Source organism: Stenella coeruleoalba (assembly GCF_951394435.1).
Source record: "Stenella coeruleoalba genome assembly, chromosome: 1".
In the NCBI taxonomy this organism is placed as follows: Eukaryota; Metazoa; Chordata; class Mammalia; order Artiodactyla; family Delphinidae; genus Stenella; species Stenella coeruleoalba.
In genome coordinates this window covers 122686325-122711791 of record NC_137169.1, presented here as the reverse complement: position 1 = coordinate 122711791, position 25467 = coordinate 122686325, and the positions used below count along the sequence as shown (strand labels likewise).

Below are 25467 nucleotides of genomic sequence, written 5' to 3'. Positions count from 1 at the left end.
TTTTCCTATGCTTTCAATGCAATTCCAGTCTACCTCCTGAAATCGGTTTCCTGCAATTCTGCCCCGCTTTCAAGTCCTCTTGGCAGCCTTACTTCAGTCTATTTTTGGACGATAGCTGTCATTTATAACTCTGCAGGTTTGTGAATTACAGTGCTCCTGAGCTCCTTTCTTTAACTCGCTTTCTTGTGACCTGGCCGCAACACCACAGGATGTCTTCAGGTCCTAATCTGCTTCTGGCACGGCACGCTGAGCCTTTGGTTAATTCCTCTTCCTGGTGGGAAATGAGAGTTAAATTTGCCCATCCAGACACCTCCAGCTAGTCTCTCATTGGTTCTCGCTATTCCTGTTCATCTTCCACAGAAATTGCAAACTGGGCCAAACAGGAGGTTAAAGGGACTGACTCTCCAAGTGGGGAGAGTGTTAGTAAACCGTCTGGAATGTTGCACCCGAGTACCAGGGTACCAAAACTGAGACATATTTGAACACGTCTCCCGATCACATGGTTGATCATACTCTAGGTTCCACATGCATGTTTTAGCTGAAGGAAGAATACCTTAAACCTGGGTAGTTGAAACCCGTGGAATGGGTACCATGCAATATGACTTCAAAGGGTCTTCATTTGCTCACCGAACCTCTCCAATCCTATCACTGCTGCGTTTATGCCCCTGTACACATGCTTGATTCTCTTTCGGAGACATAGCAATCCATAGGTTTTAAGATACTTACTAGTCAGGTACATTCTTAGGCGTTTAATATGGGGTTTTGAGTCCATTTCGTTGAGCAAGGAGTAGCTCTTGTCTATTCCATATTTGGCTTAAGGAATTTTATCTGTGCTCATTTCAATCTCTGGTTTTATGCAGCACCCCAACTCACCTTTCCCCTTAAGCAAGCATAAGTTGGTTTTCTAAATTTGAGACCCTGTTCTGTTTTGGAATGCAGTTCCTGTGTAGCCAAGTTTACATTCCGTGTATTAGTGATATCTTATGATGTTTCTTTTTCTGTGTGACTTATTTCAGTTAGAATCATCGTACCTGAATCCACTCATTATGCTGCTACGGGCCTGATGACATAGATTTCATTGCTGAGTGATACTGCATTGTACGTAAGTACCACAAGTTCTTTATCCATTTTTCACTTTCTGTGATATTGAACTTGTACGGTAAACGAGGTTGTTGTAAACGGAGGCGTCCCAAACTTTGGGGTGGCTGTGTCTTTTTGATTTTAATTTCCCTAAGCTATAGGACCATAAGTGGAAATGCCCTAGGTTCTGTTGCTTTGTTTTTTAGATGTTTCAGGAAACACCATACACTTCTCCTGAGTGTCTGTTGGCAATTTACATCCCGACCATCAGCATAACAAGGCTCCCAGTTCTCAATTGCCTGTTGCCTTTCTGGATTTTACACTTTTTTCAGATGGCCCTTTTGACCGGGGGGAAGTGAGACTTCATTGTAGTGCAGATTTCCTTTGCAAGCTTGCTTGGTTGGCCAAGAAGGGCGTATGCGTTTTTTCCTGAATATATTCAGGAAAAAACGCATACGCCCTTTTTGGCCAAGTGCATCATTGTGGACGTTCTGCCTCTTTTCCTATGCTTTCAATGCAATTCCAGTCTACCTCCTGAAATCGGTTTCCTGCAATTCTGCCCCGCTATCAAGTCCTCTTGGCAGCCTTACTTCAGTCTATTTTTGGACGATAGCTGTCATTTATAACTCTGCAGGTTTGTGAATTACAGTGCCCCTGAGCTCCTTTCTTCAACTCGCTTTCTTTTGAGCTGGCCGCAACACAACAGGATGGCTTCAGGCCCTAATCTGGTTCCGGCACGGCACACTGAGCCTTTGGTTAATTCCTCTTCCTGGTGGGAAATGAGAGTTAAATTTGCCCGTCCAGACACCTCCAGGTAGTCTCTCATTGGTTCTCGCTATTCCTGTTCATCTTCCGCAGAAATTGCAAACTGGGCCAAACAGGAGGTTAAAGGCGCTGACTTTCCAAGTGGGGAGAGTGTTAGTAAAGCGTCTGGAATGTTGCACCCGAGTACCAGGGGAGGAAAACTGAGACATATTTGAACACGTCTCCCGTTCACATGGTTGATCATACTTGGGTTCCACATGCATGTTTTAGCTGAAGGAAGAATACCTAAAACCTGGGTAGTTGAAACCCGTGGAATGGGTACCATGCAATATGACTTCAAAGGGTCTTCATTTGCTCACCGAACCTCTCCAATCCTATCACTGCTTCGTTTATGCCCCTGTACACATGCTTGATTCTCTTTCGGAGACATAGCAATCCATAGGTTTTAAGATACTTACTAGTCAGGTACATTCTTAGGCGTTTAATATGCGGTGTTGAGTCCATTTCGTTGAGCAAGGAGTAGCTCTTGTCTATTCCATATTTGGCTTAAGGAACTTTATCTGTGCTCATTTCAATCTCTGGTTTTATGCAGCACCCCAACTCACCTTTACCCTTAAGCAAGCATAAGTTGGTTTTCTAAATTTGAGACCCTGTTCTGTTGTGTAATTCAGTTCCTGTGTAGCCAAGTTTCCATTCCGTGTATTACTGATATCTTATGATGTTTCTTTTTCTGTGTGACTTATTTCAGTTAGAATCATCATACCTGAATCCACTCATTGTGCTGCTAAGCGCCTGATGACATAGATTTCATTGCTGAGTGATATTGCTTTGTAAGTGAATACCACAACTTCTTTATCCATTTTTCACTTTCTGCGATGTTGAACTTGTACTTTAAATGAGGATCTTGTAAACAGAGCTGTTCCAAACTTTGGGGTGGCTGTGTCTTTTTGATTTTAATTTCCCTAAGCTATAGGACCATAAGTGGCAGTGCCCTAGCCTCTGTTGCTTTGTTTTTTAGATGTTTCAGGAAACACCATACACTTCTCCCAAGTGTCTGTTGGCAATTTACATCCCGCCCATCAGCATAACAAGGCTCCCAGTTCTCCATGGCCTGTCCTGCCTTTCTGGATTTTACACTTTTTTCAGATGGCCCTTTTGACCGGGGGGAAGTGAGACTTCATTGTAGTGCAGATTTCCTTTGCAAGCTTGCTTGGTTGGCCAAAAAGGGCGTATGCGTTTTTTCCTGAATATATTCAGGAAAAAACGCATACGCCCTTTTTGGCCAAGTGCATCATTGTGGACGTTCTGCCTCTTTTCCTATGCTTTCAATGCAATTCCAGTCTACCTCCTGAAATTGGTTTCCTGCAATTCTGACCCGCTTTCAAGTCCTCTTGGCAGCCTTACTTCAGTCTATTTTTGGACGATAGCTGTCATTTATAAATCTGCAGGTTTGTGAATTACAGTGCCCCTGAGCTCCTTTCTTCAACTCGCTTTCTTTTGAGCTGGCCGCAACACCGCAGGAATGCTTCAGGCCCTAATCTGGTTCCGGTACGGCATGCTGAGCCGTTGGTTATTTCCTCTTCCTGGTGGGAAATGAGAGTTAAATTTGCCCGTCCAGACACCTCCAGCTAGCCTCTCATTGGTTCTCGCTATTCCTGTTCATCTTCCGCAGAAATTGCAAACTGGGCCAAACAGGAGGTTAAAGGGACTGACTCTCCAAGTCGGGAGAGTGTTAGTAAAGCGTCTGGAATGTTGCACCCGAGTACCAGGGTACGAAAACTGAGACATATTTGAACACGTCTCCCGATCACATGGTTGATCATACTCTGGGTTCCACATGCATGTTTTAGCTGAAGGAAGAATACCTAAAACCTGGGTAGTTGAAACCCGTGGAATGGGTACCATGCAATATGACTTCAAAGGGTCTTCATTTGCTCACCGAACCTCTCCAATCCTATCACTGCTGCGTTTATGCCCCTGTACACATGCTTGATTCTCTTTCGGAGACATAGCAATCCATAGGTTTTAAGATACTTACTAGTCAGGTACATTCTTAGGCATTTAATATGCGGTGTTGAGTCCATTTCGTTGAGCAAGGAGTAGCTCTTGTCTATTCCATATTTGGCTTAAGGAACTTTATCTGTGCTCATTTCAATCTCTGGTTTTATGCAGCACCCCAACTCACCTTTCCCCTTAAGCAAGCATAAGTTGGTTTTCTAAATTTGAGACCCTGTTCTGTTCTGTAATTCAGTTCCTGTGTAGCCAAGTTTACATTCCGTGTATTACTGATATCTTATGATGTTTCTTTTTCTGTGTGACTTATTTCAGTTAGAATCATCATACCTGAATCCACTCATTGTGCTGCTAAGGGCCTGATGACACAGATTTCATTGCTGAGTGATATTGCTTTGTAAGTAAATACCGCAACTTCTTTATCCATTTTTCACTTTCTGCGATGTTGAACTTGTGTTTTAAACGAGGTTCTTGTAAACAGAGCCGTTCCAAACATTGGGGTGGCTGTGTCTTTTTGATTTTAAATTCCCTAAGCTATAGGACCATAAGTGGAAGTGCCCTAGGCTCTGTTGCTTTGTTTTTTAGATGTTTCAGGAAACACCATACACTTCTCCCGAGTGGTTGTTCGCAATTTACATCCCGCCCTTCAGCATAACAAGGCTCCCAGTTCTCCATGGCCTGTCCTGCCTTTCTGGATTTTACACTTTTTTCAGATGGCCCTTTTGACCGGGGGGAAGTGAGACTTCATTGTAGTGCAGATTTCCTTTGCAAGCTTGCTTGGTTGGCCAAAAAGGGCGTATGCGTTTTTTCCTGAATATATTCAGGAAAAAACGCATACGCCCTTTTTGGCCAAGTGCATCATTGTGGACGTTCTGCCTCTTTTCCTATGCTTTCAATGCAATTCCAGTCTACCTCCTGAAATCGGTTTCCTGCAATTCTGCCCCGCTTTCAAGTCCTCTTGGCAGCCTTACTTCAGTATATTTTTGGACGATAGCTGTCATTTATAACTCTGCAGGTTTGTGAATTACAGTGCCCCTGAGCTCCTTTCTTCAACTCGCTTTCTTGTGACCTGGCCGCAACACCACAGGATGGCTTCAGGCCCTAATCTGGTTCCGGCACGGCACGCTGAGCCTTTGGTTAATTCCTCTTCCTGGTGGGAAATGAGAGTTAAATTTGCCCGTCCAGACACCTCCAGCTAGTCTCTCATTGGTTCTCGCTATTCCTGTTCATCTTCCGCAGAAATTGCAAACTGGGCCAAACAGGAGGTTAAAGGGACTGACTCTCCAAGTCGGGAGAGTGTTAGTAAAGCGTCTGGAATGTTGCACCCGAGTACCAGGGTACGAAAACTGAGACATATTTGAACACGTCTCCCGATCACATGGTTGATCATACTCTGGGTTCCACATGCATGTTTTAGGTGAAGGAAGAATACCTAAAACCTGGGTAGTTGAAACCCGTGGAATGGGTACCATGCAATATGACTTCAAAGGGTCTTCATTTGCTCACCGAACCTCTCCAATCCTATCACTGCTGCGTTTATGCCCCTGTACACATGCTTGATTCTCTTTCGGAGACATAGCAATCCATAGGTTTTAAGATACTTACTAGTCAGGTACATTCTTAGGCGTTTAATATGCGGTGTTGAGTCCATTGCGTTGAGCAAGGAGTAGCTCTTGTCTATTCCATATTTGGCTTAAGGAACTTTATCTGTGCTCATTTCAATCTCTGGTTTTATGCAGCACCCCAACTCACCTTTCCCCTTAAGCAAGCATAAGTTGGTTTTCTAAATTTGAGACCATGTTCTGTTCTGTAATTCAGTTCCTGTGTAGCCAAGTTTACATTCCGTGTATTACTGATATCTTATGATGTTTCTTTTTCTGTGTGACTTATTTCAGTTAGAATCATCATACCTGAATCCACTCATTGTGCTGCTAAGGGCCTGATGACACAGATTTCATTGCTGAGTGATATTGCTTTGTAAGTAAATACCACAACATCTTTATCCATTTTTCACTTTCTGCGATGTTGAACTTGTACTGTAAACGAGGTTCTTGTAAACAGAGCCGTTCCAAACTTTGGGGTGGCTGTGTCTTTTTGATTTTAAATTCCCTAATCTATAGGACCATAAGTGGAAGTGCCCTAGGCTCTGTTGCTTTGTTTTTTAGATGTTTCAGGAAACACCATACACTTCTCCCGAGTGGTTGTTCGCAATTTACATCCCGCCCTTCAGCATAACAAGGCTCCCAGTTCTCCATGGCCTGTCCTGCCTTTCTGGATTTTACACTTTTTTCAGATGGCCCTTTTGACCGGGGGGAAGTGAGACTTCATTGTAGTGCAGATTTCCTTTGCAAGCTTGCTTGGTTGGCCAAAAAGGGCGTATGCGTTTTTTCCTGAATATATTCAGGAAAAAACGCATACGCCCTTTTTGGCCAAGTGCATCATTGTGGACGTTCTGCCTCTTTTCCTATGCTTTCAATGCAATTCCAGTCTACCTCCTGAAATCGGTTTCCTGCAATTCTGCCCCGCTTTCAAGTCCTCTTGGCAGCCTTACTTCAGTCTATTTTTGGACGATAGCTGTCATTTATAACTCTGCAGGTTTGTGAATTACAGTGCCCCTGAGCTCCTTTCTTCAACTCGCTTTCTTGTGACCTGGCCGCAACACCACAGGATGGCTTCAGGCCCTAATCTGGTTCCGGCACGGCACGCTGAGCCTTTGGTTAATTCCTCTTCCTGGTGGGAAATGAGAGTTAAATTTGCCCGTCCAGACACCTCCAGCTAGTCTCTCATTGGTTCTCGCTATTCCTGTTCATTTTCCGCAGAAATTGCAAACTGGGCCAAACAGGAGGTTAAAGGGACTGACTCTCCAAGTCGGGAGAGTGTTAGTAAAGCATCTGGAATGTTGCACCCGAGTACCAGGGTATGAAAACTGAGACATATTTGAACACGTCTCCCGATCACATGGTTGATCATACTCTGGGTTCCACATGCATGTTTTAGCTGAAGGAAGAATACCTAAAACCTGGGTAGTTGAAACCCGTGGAATGGGTACCATGCAATATGACTTCAAAGGGTCTTCATTTGCTCACCGAACCTCTCCAATCCTATCACTGCTGCGTTTATGCCCCTGTACACATGCTTGATTCTCTTTTGGAGACATAGCAATCCATAGGTTTTAAGATACTTACTAGTCAGGTACATTCTTAGGCGTTTAATATGCGGTGTTGAGTCCATTGCGTTGAGCAAGGAGTAGCTCTTGTCTATTCCATATTTGGCTTAAGGAACTTTATCTGTGCTCATTTCAATCTCTGGTTTTATGCAGCACCCCAACTCACCTTTCCCCTTAAGCAAGCATAAGTTGGTTTTCTAAATTTGAGACCCTGTTCTGTTCTGTAATTCAGTTCCTGTGTAGCCAAGTTTACATTCCGTGTATTACTGATATCTTATGATGTTTCTTTTTCTGTGTGACTTATTTCAGTTAGAATCATCATACCTGAATCCACTCATTGTGCTGCTAAGGGCCTGATGACACAGATTTCATTGCTGAGTGATATTGCTTTGTAAGTAAATACCACAACTTTTTTATCCATTTTTCACTTTCTGCGATGTTGAACTTGTGTTTTAAACGAGGTTCTTGTAAACAGAGCCGTTCCAAACTTTGGGGTGGCTGTGTCTTTTTGATTTTAAATTCCCTAAGCTATAGGACCATAAGTGGAAGTGCCCTAGGCTCTGTTGCTTTGTTTTTTAGATGTTTCAGTTAACACCATACACTTCTCCCGAGTGGTTGTTCGCAATTTACATCCCGCCCTTCAGCATAACAAGGCTCCCAGTTCTCCATTGCCTGGCCTGCCTTTCTGGATTTTACACTTTTTCAGATGGCCCTTTTGACCGGGGGAAGTGAGACTTCATTGTAGTGCAGATTTCCTTTGCAAGCTTGCTTGGTTGGCCAAAAAGGGCGTATGCGTATTTTCCTGAATATATTAAGGAAAAAACGCATACGCCCTTTTTGGCCAAGTGCATCATTGTGGACGTTCTGCCTCTTTTCCTATGCTTTCAATGCAATTCCAGTCTACCTCCTGAAATCGGTTTCCTGCAATTCTGCCCCGCTTTCAAGTCCTCTTGGCAGCCTTACTTCAGTCTATTTTTGGACGATAGCTGTCATTTATAACTCTGCAGGTTTGTGAATTACAGTGCCCCTGAGCTCCTTTCTTCAACTCGCTTTCTTGTGACCTGGCCGCAACACCGCAGGATGGCTTCAGGCCCTAATCTGGTTCCGGCATGGCACGCTGAGCCTTTGGTTAATTCCTCTTCCTGGTGGGAAATGAGAGTTAAATTTGCCCGTCCAGACACCTCCAGCTAGCCTCTCATTGGTTCTCGCTATTCCTGTTCATCTTCCGCAGAAATTGCAAACTGGGCCAAACAGGAGGTTAAAGGGACTGACTCTCCAAGTCGGGAGAGTGTTAGTAAAGCGTCTGGAATGTTGCACCCGATTACCAGGGTATGAAAACTGAGACATATTTGAACACGTCTCCCGATCACATGGTTGATCATACTCTGGGTTCCACATGCATGTTTTAGCTGAAGGAAGAATACCTAAAACCTGGGTAGTTGAAACCCGTGGAATGGGTACCATGCAATATGACTTCAAAGGGTCTTCATTTGCTCACCGAACCTCTCCAATCCTATCACTGCTGCGTTTATGCCCCTGTACACATGCTTGATTCTCTTTTGGAGACATAGCAATCCATAGGTTTTAAGATACTTACTAGTCAGGTACATTCTTAGGCGTTTAATATGCGGTGTTGAGTCCATTGCGTTGAGCAAGGAGTAGCTCTTGTCTATTCCATATTTGGCTTAAGGAACTTTATCTGTGCTCATTTCAATCTCTGGTTTTATGCAGCACCCCAACTCACCTTTCCCCTTAAGCAAGCATAAGTTGGTTTTCTAAATTTGAGACCCTGTTCTGTTCTGTAATTCAGTTCCTGTGTAGCCAAGTTTACATTCCGTGTATTACTGATATCTTATGATGTTTCTTTTTCTGTGTGACTTATTTCAGTTAGAATCATCATACCTGAATCCACTCATTGTGCTGCTAAGGGCCTGATGACACAGATTTCATTGCTGAGTGATATTGCTTTGTAAGTAAATACCACAACTTTTTTATCCATTTTTCACTTTCTGCGATGTTGAACTTGTGTTTTAAACAAGGTTCTTGTAAACAGAGCCGTTCCAAACTTTGGGGTGGCTGTGTCTTTTTGATTTTAAATTCCCTAAGCTATAGGACCATAAGTGGAAGTGCCCTAGGCTCTGTTGCTTTGTTTTTTAGATGTTTCAGGAAACACCATACACTTCTCCCGAGTGGTTGTTCGCAATTTACATCCCGCCCTTCAGCATAACAAGGCTCCCAGTTCTCCATGGCCTGTCCTGCCTTTCTGGATTTTACACTTTTTTCAGATGGCCCTTTTGACCGGGGGGGAAGTGAGACTTCATTGTAGTGCAGATTTCCTTTGCAAGCTTGCTTGGTTGGCCAAAAAGGGCGTATGCGTTTTTTCCTGAATATATTCAGGAAAAAACACATACGCCCTTTTTGGCCAAGTGCATCATTGTGGACGTTCTGCCTCTTTTCCTATGCTTTCAATGCAATTCCAGTCTACCTCCTGAAATCGGTTTCCTGCAATTCTGCCCCGCTTTCAAGTCCTCTTGGCAGCCTTACTTCAGTCTATTTTTGGACGATAGCTGTCATTTATAACTCTGCAGGTTTGTGAATTACAGTGCCCCTGAGCTCCTTTCTTCAACTCGCTTTCTTGTGACCTGGCCGCAACACCACAGGATGGCTTCAGGCCCTAATCTGGTTCCGGCACGGCACGCTGAGCCTTTGGTTAATTCCTCTTCCTGGTGGGAAATGAGAGTTAAATTTGCCCGTCCAGACACCTCCAGCTAGTCTCTCATTGGTTCTCGCTATTCCTGTTCATTTTCCGCAGAAATTGCAAACTGGGCCAAACAGGAGGTTAAAGGGACTGACTCTCCAAGTCGGGAGAGTGTTAGTAAAGCATCTGGAATGTTGCACCCGAGTTCCAGGGTACGAAAACTGAGACATATTTGAACACGTCTCCCGATCACATGGTTGATCATACTCTGGGTTCCACATGCATGTTTTAGCTGAAGGAAGAATACCTAAAACCTGGGTAGTTGAAACCTTTGGAATGGGTACCATGCAATATGACTTCAAAGGGTCTTCATTTGCTCACCGAACCTCTCCAATCCTATCACTGCTGCGTTTATGCCCCTGTACACATGCTTGATTCTCTTTCGGAGACATAGCAATCCATAGGTTTTAAGATACTTACTAGTCAGGTACATTCTTAGGCGTTTAATATGCGGTGTTGAGTCCATTGCGTTGAGCAAGGAGTAGCTCTTGTCTATTCCATATTTGGCTTAAGGAACTTTATCTGTGCTCATTTCAATCTCTGGTTTTATGCAGCACCCCAACTCACCTTTCCCCTTAAGCAAGCATAAGTTGGTTTTCTAAATTTGAGACCCTGTTCTGTTCTGTAATTCAGTTCCTGTGTAGCCAAGTTTACATTCCGTGTATTACTGATATCTTATGATGTTTCTTTATCTGTGTGACTTATTTCAGTTAGAATCATCATACCTGAATCCACTCATTGTGCTGTTAAGGGCCTGATGACACAGATTTCATTGCTGAGTGATATTGCTTTGTAAGTAAATACCACAACTTTTTTATCCATTTTTCACTTTCTGCGATGTTGAACTTGTGTTTTAAACGAGGTTCTTGTAAACAGAGCCGTTCCAAACTTTGGGGTGGCTGTGTCTTTTTGAATTTAAATTCCCTAAGCTATAGGACCATAAGTGGAAGTGCCCTATGCTCTGTCGCTTTGTTTTTTAGATGTTTCAGTTAACACCATACACTTCTCCCGAGTGGTTGTTCGCAATTTACATCCCGCCCTTCAGCATAAGAAGGCTCCCAGTTCTCCATTGCCTGGCCTGCCTTTCTGGATTTTACACTTTTTCAGATGGCCCTTTTGACCGGGGGGAAGTGAGACTTCATTGTAGTGCAGATTTCCTTTGCAAGCTTGCTTGGTTGGCCAAAAAGGGCGTATGCGTATTTTCCTGAACATATTAAGGAAAAAACGCATACGCCCTTTTTGGCCAAGTGCATCATTGTGGACGTTCTGCCTCTTTTCCTATGCTTTCAATGCAATTCCAGTCTACCTCCTGAAATCGGTTTCCTGCAATTCTGCCCCGCTTTCAAGTCCTCTTGGCAGCCTTACTTCAGTCTATTTTTGGACGATAGCTGTCATTTATCACTCTGCAGGTTTGTGAATTACAGTGCCCCTGAGCTCCTTTCTTCAACTCGCTTTCTTGTGACCTGGCCGCAACACCGCAGGATGGCTTCAGGCCCTAATCTGGTTCCGGCACGGCACGCTGAGCCTTTGGTTAATTCCTCTTCCTGGTGGGAAATGAGAGTTAAATTTGCCCGTCCAGACACCTCCAGCTAGCCTCTCATTGGTTCTCACTATTCCTGTTCATCTTCCGCAGAAATTGCAAACTGGGCCAAACAGGAGGTTAAAGGGACTGACTCTCCAAGTCGGGAGAGTGTTAGTAAAGCGTCTGGAATGTTGCACCCGAGTACCAGGGTACGAAAACTGAGACATATTTAAACACGTCTCCCGATCACATGGTTGATCATACTCTGGGTTCCACATGCATGTTTTAGCTGAAGGAAGAATACCTTAAACCTGGGTAGTTGAAACCCGTGGAATGGGTACCATGCAATATGACTTCAAAGGGTCTTCATTTGCTCACGAACCTCTCCAATCCTATCACTGCTGCATTTATGCCCCTGTACACATGCTTGATTCTCTTTCGGAGACATAGCAATCCATAGGTTTTAAGATACTTACTAGTCAGGTACATTCTTAGGCGTTTAATATGCGGTGTTGAGTCCATTTCGTTGAGCAAGGAGTAGCTCTTGTCTATTCCATATTTGGCTTAAGGAACTTTATCTGTGCTCATTTCAATCTCTGGTTTTATGCAGCACCCCAACTCACCTTTCCCCTTAAGCAAGCATAAGTTGGTTTTCTAAATTTGAGACCCTGTTCTGTTCTGTAATTCAGTTCCTGTGTAGCCAAGTTTCCATTCCGTGTATTACTGATATCTTATGATGTTTCTTTTTCTGTGTGACTTATTTCAGTTAGAATCATCATACCTGAATCCACTCATTGTGCTGCTAAGGGCCTGATGACACAGATTTCATTGCTGAGTGATATTGCTTTGTAAGTAAATACCACAACTTCTTTATCCATTTTTCACTTTCTGCGATGTTGAACTTGTACTGTAAACGAGGTTCTTGTAAACAGAGCCGTTCCAAACTTTGGGGTGGCTGTGTCTTTTTGATTTTAATTTCCCTAAGCTATAGGACCATAAGTGGAAGTGCCCTAGGTTCTGTTGCTTTGTTTTTTAGATGTTTCAGGAAACACCATACACTTCTCCCGAGTGGTTGTTGGCAATTTACATCCCGCCCATCAGCATAACAAGGCTCCCAGTTCTCCATGGCCTGTCCTGCCTTTCTGGATTTTACACTTTTTTCTGATGGCCCTTTTGACCGGGGGAAAGTGAGACTTCATTGTAGTGCAGATTTCCTTTGCAAGCTTGCTTGGTTGGCCAAAAAGGGCATTTGCGTTTTTTCCTGAATATATTCAGGAAAAAACGCATACGCCCTTTTTGGCCAAGTGCATCATTGTGGACGTTCTGCCTCTTTTCCTATGCTTTCAATGCAATTCCAGTCTACCTCCTGAAATCGGTTTCCTGCAATTCTGCCCCGCTTTCAAGTCCTCTTGGCAGCCTTACTTCAGTCTATTTTTGGATGATAGCTGTCATTTATAACTCTGCCGGTTTGTGAATTACAGTGCCCCTGAGCTCCTTTCTTCAACTCGCTTTCTTGTAACCTGGCCGCAACACCCCAGGATGTCTTCAGGACCTAATCTGGTTCTGGCACGGCATGCTGAGCCTTTGGTTAATTCCTCTTCCTGGTGGGAAATGAGAGTTAAATTTGCCCATCCAGACACCTCCAGCTAGTCTCTCATTGGTTCTCGCTATTCCTGTTCATCTTCCACAGAAATTGCAAACTGGGCCAAACAGGAGGTTAAAGGGACTGACTCTCCAAGTGGGGAGAGTGTTAGTAAAGCGTCTGGAATGTTGCACCCGAGTACCAGGGGAGGAAAACTGAGACATATTTGAACACGTCTCCCGATCACATGGTTGATCATACTCTAGGTTCCACATGCATGTTTTAGCTGAAGGAAGAATACCTTAAACCTGGGTAGTTGAAACCCGTGGAATGGGTACCATGCAATATGACTTCAAAGGGTCTTCATTTGCTCACGAACCTCTCCAATCCTATCACTGCTGCATTTATGCCCCTGTACACATGCTTGATTCTCTTTCGGAGACATAGCAATCCATAGGTTTTAAGATACTTACTAGTCAGGTACATTCTTAGGCGTTTAATATGCGGTGTTGAGTCCATTGCGTTGAGCAAGGAGTAGCTCTTGTCTATTCCATATTTGGCTTAAGGAACTTTATCTGTGCTCATTTCAATCTCTGGTTTTATGCAGCACCCCAACTCACCTTTCCCCTTAAGCAAGCATAAGTTGGTTTTCTAAATTTGAGACCCTGTTCTGTTCTGTAATTCAGTTCCTGTGTAGCCAAGTTTACATTCCGTGTATTACTGATATCTTATGATGTTTCTTTTTCTGTGTGACTTATTTCAGTTAGAATCATCATACCTGAATCCACTCATTGTGCTGCTAAGGGCCTGATGACACAGATTTCATTGCTGAGTGATATTGCTTTGTAAGTAAATACCACAACTTCTTTATCCATTTTTCACTTTCTGCGATGTTGAACTTGTGTTTTAAACGAGGTTCTTGTAAACAGAGCCGTTCCAAACTTTGGGGTGGCTGTGTCTTTTTGATTTTAAATTCCCTAAGCTATAGGATCATAAGTGGAAGTGCCCTAGGCTCTGTTGCTTTGTTTTTTAGATGTTTCAGGAAACACCATACACTTCTCCCGAGTGGTTGTTCGCAATTTACATCCCGCCCTTCAGCATAACAAGGCTCCCAGTTCTCCATTGCCTGGCCTGCCTTTCTGGATTTTACACTTTTTCAGATGGCCCTTTTGACCGGGGGGAAGTGAGACTTCATTGTAGTGCAGATTTCCTTTGCAAGCTTGCTTGGTTGGCCAAAAAGGGCGTATGCGTTTTTTCCTGAATATATTCAGGAAAAAACGCATACGCCCTTTTTGGCCAAGTGCATCATTGTGGACGTTCTGCCTCTTTTCCTATGCTTTCAATGCAATTCCAGTCTACCTCCTGAAATCGGTTTCCTGCAATTCTGCCCCGCTTTCAAGTCCTCTTGGCAGCCTTACTTCAGTCTATTTTTGGACGATAGCTGTCATTTATAACTCTGCAGGTTTGTGAATTACAGTGCCCCTGAGCTCCTTTCTTCAACTCGCTTTCTTGTGACCTGGCCGCAACACCGCAGGATGGCTTCAGGCCCTAATCTGGTTCCGGCACGGCACGCTGAGCCTTTGGTTAATTCCTCTTCCTGGTGGGAAATGAGAGTTAAATTTGCCCGTCCAGACACCTCCAGCTAGCCTCTCATTGGTTCTCACTATTCCTGTTCATCTTCCGCAGAAATTGCAAACTGGGCCAAACAGGAGGTTAAAGGGACTGACTCTCCAAGTCGGGAGAGGGTTAGTAAAGCGTCTGGAATGTTGCACCCGAGTACCAGGGTACGAAAACTGAGACATATTTAAACACGTCTCCCGATCACATGGTTGATCATACTCTGGGTTCCACATGCATGTTTTAGCTGAAGGAAGAATACCTTAAACCTGGGTAGTTGAAACCCGTGGAATGGGTACCATGCAATATGACTTCAAAGGGTCTTCATTTGCTCACGAACCTCTCCAATCCTATCACTGCTGCATTTATGCCCCTGTACACATGCTTGATTCTCTTTCGGAGACATAGCAATCCATAGGTTTTAAGATACTTACTAGTCAGGTACATTCTTAGGCGTTTAATATGCGGTGTTGAGTCCATTTCGTTGAGCAAGGAGTAGCTCTTGTCTATTCCATATTTGGCTTAAGGAACTTTATCTGTGCTCATTTCAATCTCTGGTTTTATGCAGCACCCCAACTCACCTTTCCCCTTAAGCAAGCATAAGTTGGTTTTCTAAATTTGAGACCCTGTTCTGTTCTGTAATTCAGTTCCTGTGTAGCCAAGTTTCCATTCCGTGTATTACTGATATCTTATGATGTTTCTTTTTCTGTGTGACTTATTTCAGTTAGAATCATCATACCTGAATCCACTCATTGTGCTGCTAAGGGCCTGATGACACAGATTTCATTGCTGAGTGATATTGCTTTGTAAGTAAATACCACAACTTCTTTATCCATTTTTCACTTTCTGCGATGTTGAACTTGTACTGTAAACGAGGTTCTTGTAAACAGAGCCGTTCCAAACTTTGGGGTGGCTGTGTCTTTTTGATTTTAATTTCCCTAAGCTATAGGACCATAAGTGGAAGTGCCCTAGGTTCTGTTGCTTTGTTTTTTAGATGTTTCAGGAAACACCATACACTTCTCCCGAGTGGTTGTTGGCAATTTACATCCCGCCCATCAGCATAACAAGGCTCCCAGTTCTCCATGGCCTGTCCTGCCTTTCTGGATTTTACACTTTTTTCAGATGGCCCTTTTGACCGGGGGAAAGTGAGACTTCATTGTAGTGCAGATTTCCTTTGCAAGCTTGCTTGGTTGGCCAAAAAGGGCATTTGCGTTTTTTCCTGAATATATTCAGGAAAAAACGCATACGCCCTTTTTGGCCAAGTGCATCATTGTGGACGTTCTGCCTCTTTTCCTATGCTTTCAATGCAATTCCTGTCTACCTCCTGAAATCGGTTTCCTGCAATTCTGCCCCGCTTTCAAGTCCTCTTGGCAGCCTTACTTCAGTCTATTTTTGGACGATAGCTGTCATTTATAACTCTGCAGGTTTGTGAATTACAGTGCCCCTGAGCTCCTTTCTTCAACTCGCTTTCTTGTAACCTGGCCACAACACCCCAGGATGTCTTCAGGACCTAATCTGGTTCTGGCTCGGCACGCTGAGCCTTTGGTTAATTCCTCTTCCTGGTGGGAAATGAGAGTTAAATTTGCCCATCCAGACACCTCCAGCTAGTCTCTCATTGGTTCTCGCTATTCCTGTTCATCTTCCACAGAAATTGCAAACTGGGCCAAACAGGAGGTTAAAGGGACTGACTCTCCAAGTGGGGAGAGTGTTAGTAAAGCGTCTGGAATGTTGCACCCGAGTACCAGGGGAGGAAAACTGAGACATATTTGAACACGTCTCCCGATCACATGGTTGATCATACTCTGGGTTCCACATGCATGTTTTAGCTGAAGGAAGAATACCTTAAACCTGGGTAGTTGAAACCCGTGGAAAGGGTACCATGCAATATGACTTCAAAGGGTCTTCATTTGCTCACCGAACCTCTCCAATCCTATCACTGCTGCGTTTATGCCCCTGTACACATGCTTGATTCTCTTTCGGAGACATAGCAATCCATAGGTTTTAAGATACTTACTAGTCAGGTACATTCTTAGGCGTTTAATATGGGGTGTTGAGTTCATTTCGTTGAGCAAGGAGTAGCTCTTGTCTATTCCATATTTGGCTTAAGGAACTTTATCTGTGCTCATTTCAATCTCTGGTTTTATGCAGCACCCCAACTCACCTTTACCCTTAAGCAAGAATAAGTTGGTTTTCTAAATTTGAGACCCTGTTCTGTTCTGTAATTCAGTTCCTGTGTAGCCAAGTTTCCATTCCGTGTATTACTGATATCTTATGATGTTTCTTTTTCTGTGTGACTTATTTCAGTTAGAATCATCATACCTGAATCCACTCATTGTGCTGCTAAGGGCCTGATGACACAGATTTCATTGCTGAGTGATATTGCTTTGTAAGTAAATACCACAACTTCTTTATCCATTTTTCACTTTCTGCGATGTTGAACTTGTACTGTAAACGAGGTTCTTGTAAACAGAGCCGTTCCAAACTTTGGGGTGGCTGTGTCTTTTTGATTTTAATTTCCCTGAGCTATTCGACCATAAGTGGAAGTGCCCTAGGTTCTGTTGCTTTGTTTTTTAGATGTTTCAGGAAACACCATACACTTCTCCCGAGTGGTTGTTGGCAATTTACATCCCGCCCTTCAGCATAACAAGGCTCCCAGTTCTCCATGTCCTGTCCTGCCTTTCTGGATTTTACACTTTTTTCAGATGGCCCTTTTGACCGGGGGGAAGTGAGACTTCATTGTAGCGCAGATTTCCTTTGCAAGCTTGCTTGGTTGGCCAAAAAGGGCGTATGCGTTTTTTCCTGAATATATTCAGGAAAAAACGCATACGCCCTTTTTGGCCAAGTGCATCATTGTGGACGTTCTGCCTCTTTTCCTATGCTTTCAATGCAATTCCAGTCTACCTCCTGAAATCGGTTTCCTGCAATTCTGCCCCGCTTTCAAGTCCTCTTGGCAGCCTTACTTCAGTCTATTTTTGGACGATAGCTGTCATTTATAACTCTGCAGGTTTGTGAATTACAGTGCCCCTGAGCTCCTTTCTTCAACTCGGTTTCTTTTGAGCTGGCCGCAACACCACAGGATGGCTTCAGGCCCTAATCTCGTTCCGGCACGGCACGCTGAGCCTTTGGTTAATTCCTCTTCCTGGTGGGAAATGAGAGTTAAATTTGCCCGTCCAGACACCTCCAGCTAGCCTCTCATTGGTTCCCGCTATTCCTGTTCATTTTCCGCAGAAATTGCAAACTGGGCCAAACAGGAGGTTAAAGGGACTGACTCTCCAAGTGGGGAGAGTGTTAGTAAAACGTCTGGAATGTTGCACCCGAGTACCAGGGTACGAAAACTGAGACATATTTGAACACGTCTCCCGATCACATGGTTGATCATACTCTGGGTTCCACATGCATGTTTTAGCTGAAGGAAGAATACCTAAAACCTGGGTAGTTGAAACCCGTGGAATGGGTACCATGCAATATGACTTCAAAGGGTCTTCATTTGCTCACCGAACCTCTCCAATCCTATCACTGCTGCGTTTATGCCCCTGTACACATGCTTGATTCTCTTTCGGAGATATAGCAATCCATAGGTTTTAAGATACTTACTAGTCAGGTACATTCTTAGGTGTTTAATATGCGGTGTTGAGTCCATTTCGTTGAGCAAGGAGTAGCTCTTGTCTATTCCATATTTGGCTTAAGGAACTTTATCTGTGCTCATTTCAATCTCTGGTTTTATGCAGCACCCCAACTCACCTTTCCCCTTAAGCAAGCATAAGTTGGTTTTCTAAATTTGAGACCCTGTTCTGTTCTGTAATTCAGTTCCTGTGTAGCCAATTTCCATTCCGTGTATTACTGATATCTTATGATGTTTCTTTTTCTGTGTGACTTATTTCAGTTAGAATCATCATACCTGAATCCACTCATTGTGCTGCTAAGGGCCTGATGACATAGATTTCATTGCTGAGTGATATTGCTTTGTAAGTGAATACCACAACTTCTTTATCCATTTTTCACTTTCTGCGATGTTGAACTTGTACTGTAAACGAGGTTCTTGTAAACAGAGCTGTTCCAAACTTTGGGGTGGCTGTGTCTTTTTGATTTTAATTTCCCTAAGCTATAGGACCATAAGTAGACGTGCCCTAGGCTCTGTTGCTTTGTTTTTTAGATGTTTCAGGAAACACCATACACTTCTCCCAAGTGTCTGTTGGCAATTTACATCCCGCCCATCAGCATAACAAGGCTCCCAGTTCTCAATGGCCTGTTGCCTTTCTGGATTTTACACTTTTTTCAGATGGCCCTTTTGACTGGGGGGAAGTGAGACTTCATTGTAGTGCAGATTTCCTTTGCAAGCTTGCTTGGTTGGCCAAAAAGGGCGTATGCGTTTTTTCCTGAATATATTCAGGAAAAAACGCATACGCCCTTTTTGGCCAAGTGCATCATTGTGGACGTTCTGCCTCTTTTCCTATGCTTTCAATGCAATTCCAGTCTACCTCCTGAAATCGGTTTCCTGCAATTCTGCCCTGCTTTCAAGTCCTCTTGGCAGCCTTACTTCAGTCTATTTTTGGACGATAGCTGTCATTTATAACTCTGCAGGTTTGTGAATTACAGTGCCCCTGAGCTCCTTTCTTCAACTCGCTTTCTTGTGACCTGGCCGCAACACCGTAGGATGGCTTCAGGCCCTAATCTGGTTCCGGCATGGCACGCTGAGCCTTTGGTTAATTCCTCTTCCTGGTGGGAAATAAGAGTTAAATTTGCCCGTCCAGACACCTCCAGCTAGTCTCTCATTGGTTCTCCCTATTCCTGTTCAACTTCCGCAGTAATTGCAAACTGGGCCAAACAGGAGGTTAAAGGCACTGACTCTCCAAGTCGGGAGAGCGTTAGTAAAGCGTCTGGACTGTTGCACCCGAGTACCAGGGGAGGAAAACTGAGACATATTTGAACATGTCTCCCGATCACACGGTTGATCATACTCTGGGTTCCACATGCATGTTTTAGCTGAAGGAAGAATACCTTAAACCTGGAGAGCTGAGACCCGTGGAATGGGTACCATGCAATATGACTTCAAAGGGTCTTCATTTGCTCACCGAACCTCTCCAATCCTATCACTGTTGCGTTTATGCCCCTGTACACACGCTTGATTCTCTTTTGGAGACATAGCAATCCATAGGTTTTAAGATACTTACTAGTCAGGTACATTCTTAGGCGTTTAATATGCGGTGTTGAGTCCATTTCGTTGAACAAGGAGTAGCTCTTGTCTATTCCATATTTGGCTTAAGGAACTTTATCTGTGCTCATTTCAATCTCTGGTTTTATGCAGCACCCCTACTCACCTTTACCCTTAAGCAAGCATAAGTTGGTTTTCTAAATTTGAGTCCCTGTTCTGTTCTGTAATTCAGTTCCTGTGTAGCCAAGTTTACATTCTGTGTATTACTGATATCTTATGATGTTTCTTTTTCTGTGTGACTTATTTCAGTTAGAATCATCGTACCTGAATCCACTCATTATGCTGCTACGGGCCTGATGACATAGATTTCATTGCTGAGTGATACTGCATTGTACGTAAGTACCTCAAGTTCTTTATCCATTTTTCACTTTCTGTGATATTGAACTTGTACGGTAAACGAGGTTCTTGTAAACGGAGGCGTCCCAAACTTTAGGGTGGCTGTGTCTTTTTGATTTTAATTTCCCTACGCTATAGGACCATAAGTGGAAGTGCCCTAGGCTTTGTTGCTTTGTTTTTTAGATGTTTCAGGAAACACCATACACTTCTCCAGAGTGGCTGTTGGCAATTTACATGCCGCCCATCAGCATAAGAAGGCTCCCAGTTCTCCATGGCCTGTCGTGCCTTTATGGATTTTACACTTTTTTCAGATGGCCCTTTTGACCAGGTGGAAGTGAGACTTCATTGTAGTGCAGATTTCCTTTGCAAGTTTGCTTGGTTGGCCAAAAAGGGCGTATGCGTTTTTTCCTGAATATATTCAGGAAAAAACGCATACGCCCTTTATGGCCAAGTGCATCATTGTGGACGTTCTGCCTCTTTTCCTATGCTTATAATGCAATTCCAGTCTACCTCCTGAAATCGGTTTCCTACAATTCTGCCCCGCTTTCAAGTCCTCTTGGCAGCCTTACTTCAGTCTATTTTTGGACGATAGCTGTCATTTATAACTCTGCAGGTTTGTGAATTACAGTGCCCCTGAGCTCCTTTCTTCAACTCGCTTTCTTGTGAGCTGGCCGCAACACCGCAGGATGGCTTCAGGCCCTAATCTGGTTCCGGCACGGCATGCTGAGCCTTTGGTTAATTCCCCTTCCTGGTGGGAAATGAGAGTTAAATTTGCCCGTCCAGACACCTCCAGCTAGTCTCTCATTGGTTCTCGCTATTCCTGTTCATCTTCCGCAGAAATTGCAAACTGGGCCAAACAGGAGGTTAAAGGGACTGACTCTCCAAGTCGGGAGAGTGTTAGTAAACCGTCTGGAATGTTGCACCCGAGTACCAGGGTACCAAAACTGAGACATATTTGAACACGTCTCCCGATCACATGGTTGATCATACTCTGGGTTCCACATGCATGTTTTAGCTGAAGGAAGAATACCTAAAACCTGGGTAGTTGAAACCCGTGGAATGGGTACCATGCAATATGACTTCAAAGGGTCTTCATTTGCTCACCGAACCTCTCCAATCCTATCACTGCTGCGTTTATGCCCCTGTACACATGCTTGATTCTCTTTCGGAGACATAGCAATCCATAGGTTTTAAGATACTTACAAGTCAGGTACATTCTTAGGCGTTTAATATGCGGTGTTGAGTCCATTTCGTTGAGCAAGGAGTAGCTCTTGTCTATTCCATATTTGGCTTAAGGAACTTTATCTGTGCTCATTTCAATCTCTGGTTTTATGCAGCACCCCAACTCACCTTTCCCCTTAAGCAAGCATAAGTTGGTTTTCGAAATTTGAGACCCTGTTCTGTTCTGTAATTCAGTTCCTGTGTAGCCAAGTTTCCATTCCGTGTATTACTGATATCTTATGATGTTTCTTTTTCTGTGTGACTTATTTCAGTTAGAATCATCATACCTGAATCCACTCATTGTGCTGCTAATGGCCTGATGACATAGATTTCATTGCTGAGTGATATTGCTTTGTAAGTGAATACCACAACTTCTTTATCCATTTTTCACTTTCTGCGATGTTGAACTTGTACTGTAAACGAGGTTCTTGTAAACAGAGCCGTTCCAAACTTTGGGGTGGCTGTGTCTTTTTGATTTTAATTTCCCTAAGCTATAGGACCATAAGTGGAAGTGCCCTAGGTTCTGTTGCTTTGTTTTTTAGATGTTTCAGGAAACACCATACACTTCTCCCGAGTGGTTGTTGGCAATTTACATCCCGCCCATCAGCAAAACAAGGCTCCCAGTTCTCCATGGCCTGTCCTGCCTTTCTGGATTTTACACTTTTTTCAGATGGCCCTTTTGACCGGGGGGAAGTGAGACTTCATTGTAGTGCAGATTTCCTTTGCAAGCTTGCTTGGTTGGCCAAAAAGGGCGTATGCGTTTTTTCCTGAATATATTCAGGAAAAAACGCATACGCCGTTTTTGGCCAAGTGCATCATTGTGGACGTTCTGCCTCTTTTCCTATGCTTTCAATGCAATTCCAGTCTACCTCCTGAAATTGGTTTCCTGCAATTCTGCCCCGCTTTCAAGTCCTCTTGGCAGCCTTACTTCAGTCTATTTTTGGACGATAGCTGTCATTTATAACTCTGCAGGTTTGTGAATTACAGTGCCCCTGAGCTCCTTTCTTCAACTCGCTTTCTTGTGAGCTGGCCGCAACACCGCAGGATGGCTTCAGGCCCTAATCTGGTTCTGGCCCGGCACGCTGAGCCTTTGGTTAATTCCTCTTCCTGGTGGGAAATGTGAGTTAAATTTGCCCGTTCAGACACCTCCAGCTAGCCTCTCATTGGTTCTCGCTATTCCTGTTCATCTTCCGCAGAAATTGCAAACTGGGCCAAACAGGAGGTTAAAGGCACTGACTCTCCATGTCGGGAGAGTGTCAGTAAAGCGTCTGGAATGTTGCACCCGAGTACCAGGGGAGGAAAACTGAGACATATTTGAACACGTCTCCCGTTCACATGGTTGATCATACTCTGGGTTCCACATGCATGTTTTAGCTGAAGGAAGAATACCTAAAACCTGGAGAGCTGAGACCCGTGTAATGGGTACCATGCAATATGACTTCAAAGGGTATTCATTTGCTCACCGAACCTCTCCAATCCTATCACTGCTGCCTTTATGCCCCTGTACACACGCTTGATTCTCTTTTGGAGACATAGCAATCCATAGGTTTTAAGATACTTACTAGTCAGGTACATTCTTATGCATTTAATATGGGGTGTTGAGTCCATTTCGTTGAGCAAGGAGTAGCTCTTGTCTATTCCATATTTGGCTTAAGGAACTTTATCTGTGCTCATTTCAATCTCTGGTTTTATGCAGCACCCCAACTCACCTTTCCCCTTAAGCAAGCATAAGTTGGTTTTCTAAATTTGAGACCCTGTTCTGTTTTGGAATGCAGTTCCTGTGTAGCAAAGTTTACATTCCGTGTATTAGTGATATCTTATGATGTTTCTTTTTCTGTGTGACTTATTTCAGTTAGAATCATCGTACCTGAATCCACTCATTATGCTGCTAAGGGCCTGATGACATAGATTTCATTGCTGAGTGATACTGCATTGTACGTAAGTACCTCAAGTTCTTTATCCATTTTTCACTTTCTGTGATATTGAACTTGTACGGTAAACGAGGTTCTTGTAAACGGAGGCGTCCCAAACTTTAGGGTGGCTGTGTCTTTTTGATTTTAATTTCCCTACGCTATAGGACCATAAGTGGAAGTGCCCTAGGCTTTGTTGCTTTGTTTTTTAGATGTTTCAGGAAACACCATACACTTCTCCAGAGTGGCTGTTGGCAATTTACATGCCGCCCATCAGCATAAGAAGGCTCCCAGTTCTCCATGGCCTGTCGTGCCTTTATGGATTTTACACTTTTTTCAGATGGCCCTTTTGACCAGGTGGAAGTGAGACTTCATTGTAGTGCAGATTTCCTTTGCAAGTTTGCTTGGTTGGCCAAAAAGGGCGTATGCGTTTTTTCCTGAATATATTCAGGAAAAAACGCATACGCCCTTTATGGCCAAGTGCATCATTGTGGACGTTCTGCCTCTTTTCCTATGCTTATAATGCAATTCCAGTCTACCTCCTGAAATCGGTTTCCTACAATTCTGCCCCGCTTTCAAGTCCTCTTGGCAGCCTTACTTCAGTCTATTTTTGGACGATAGCTGTCATTTATAACTCTGCAGGTTTGTGAATTACAGTGCCCCTGAGCTCCTTTCTTCAACTCGCTTTCTTGTGAGCTGGCCGCAACACCGCAGGATGGCTTCAGGCCCTAATCTGGTTCCGGCACGGCATGCTGAGCCTTTGGTTAATTCCTCTTCCTGGTGGGAAATGAGAGTTAAATTTGCCCGTCCAGACACCTCCAGCTAGTCTCTCATTGGTTCTCGCTATTCCTGTTCATCTTCCGCAGAAATTGCAAACTGGGCCAAACAGGAGGTTAAAGGGACTGACTCTCCAAGTCGGGAGAGTGTTAGTAAACCGTCTGGAATGTTGCACCCGAGTACCAGGGTACCAAAACTGAGACATATTTGAACACGTCTCCCGATCACATGGTTGATCATACTCTGGGTTCCACATGCATGTTTTAGCTGAAGGAAGAATACCTAAAACCTGGGTAGTTGAAACCCGTGGAATGGGTACCATGCAATATGACTTCAAAGGGTCTTCATTTGCTCACCGAACCTCTCCAATCCTATCACTGCTGCGTTTATGCCTCTGTACACATGCTTGATTCTCTTTCGGAGACATAGCAATCCATAGGTTTTAAGATACTTACTAGTCAGGTACACTCTTAGGCGTTTAATATGCGGTGTTGAGTCCATTTCGTTGAGCAAGGAGTAGCTCTTGTCTATTCCATATTTGACTTAAGGAACTTTATCTGTGCTCATTTCAATCTCTGGTTTTATGCAGCACCCCAACTCACCTTTACCCTTAAGCAAGCATAAGTTGGTTTTCTAAATTTGAGACCCTGTTCTGTTCTGTAATTCAGTTCCTGTGTAGCCAAGTTTACATTCCGTGTATTACTGATATCTTATGATGTTTCTTTTTCTGTGTGACTTATTTCAGTTAGAATCATCATACCTGAATCCACTCATTGTGATGCTAAGGGCCTGATGACACAGATTTCATTGCTGAGTGATATTGCTTTGTAAGTAAATACCACAACTTCTTTATCCATTTTTCACTTTCTGCGATGTTGAACTTGTACTGTAAACGAGGTTCTTGTAAACAGAGGCGTCCCAAACTTTGGGGTGGCTGTGTCTTTTTGATTTTAATTTCCCTAAGCTATAGGACCATAAGTGGCAGTGCCCTAGGCTCTGTTGCTTTGTTTTTTAGATGTTTCAGGAAACACCATACACTTCTCCCCAGTGTCTGTTGGCAATTTACATCCCGCCCATCAGCATAACAAGGCTCCCAGTTCTCCATGGCCTGTCCTGCCTTTCTGGATTTTACACTTTTTTCAGATGGCCCTTTTGACCGGGGGGAAGTGAGACTTCATTGTAGTGCAGATTTCCTTTGCAAGCTTGCTTGGTTGGCCAAAAAGGGCGTATGCGTTTTTTCCTGAATATATTCAGGAAAAAACGCATACGCCCTTTTTGGCCAAGTGCATCATTGTGGACGTTCTGCCTCTTTTCCTATGCTTTCAATGCAATTCCAGTCTACCTCCTGAAATCGGTTTCCTGCAATTCTGCCCCGCTTTCAAGTCCTCTTGGCAGCCTTACTTCAGTCTATTTTTGGACGATAGCTGTCATTTATAACTCTGCAGGTTTGTGAATTACAGTGCCCCTGAGCTCCTTTCTTCAACTCGCTTTCTTTTGAGCTGGCCGCA

At 43.7% G+C, this 25467-nt stretch overlaps 1 long non-coding RNA gene across 24 annotated transcripts in view; it reads left to right on the top strand.

Moving 5' to 3' along the window:
- The window catches only part of LOC307186525, a 2785769-nt gene that overhangs the window by 1067606 nt on the left and 1692696 nt on the right, over positions 1-25467 (top strand). The window contains exon 1 of one of the 24 annotated variants that reach the window (XR_013828382.1): positions 10519-10574. The exons of 22 other annotated variants lie outside the window; for them this stretch is intronic. This is a non-coding gene — a long non-coding RNA (uncharacterized lncRNA). Of the gene's footprint in view, positions 1-10518; positions 10575-21559; positions 21627-25467 lie in introns of those variants that run through there. One more of the 24 variants, XR_013828383.1, reaches the window with a different exon arrangement.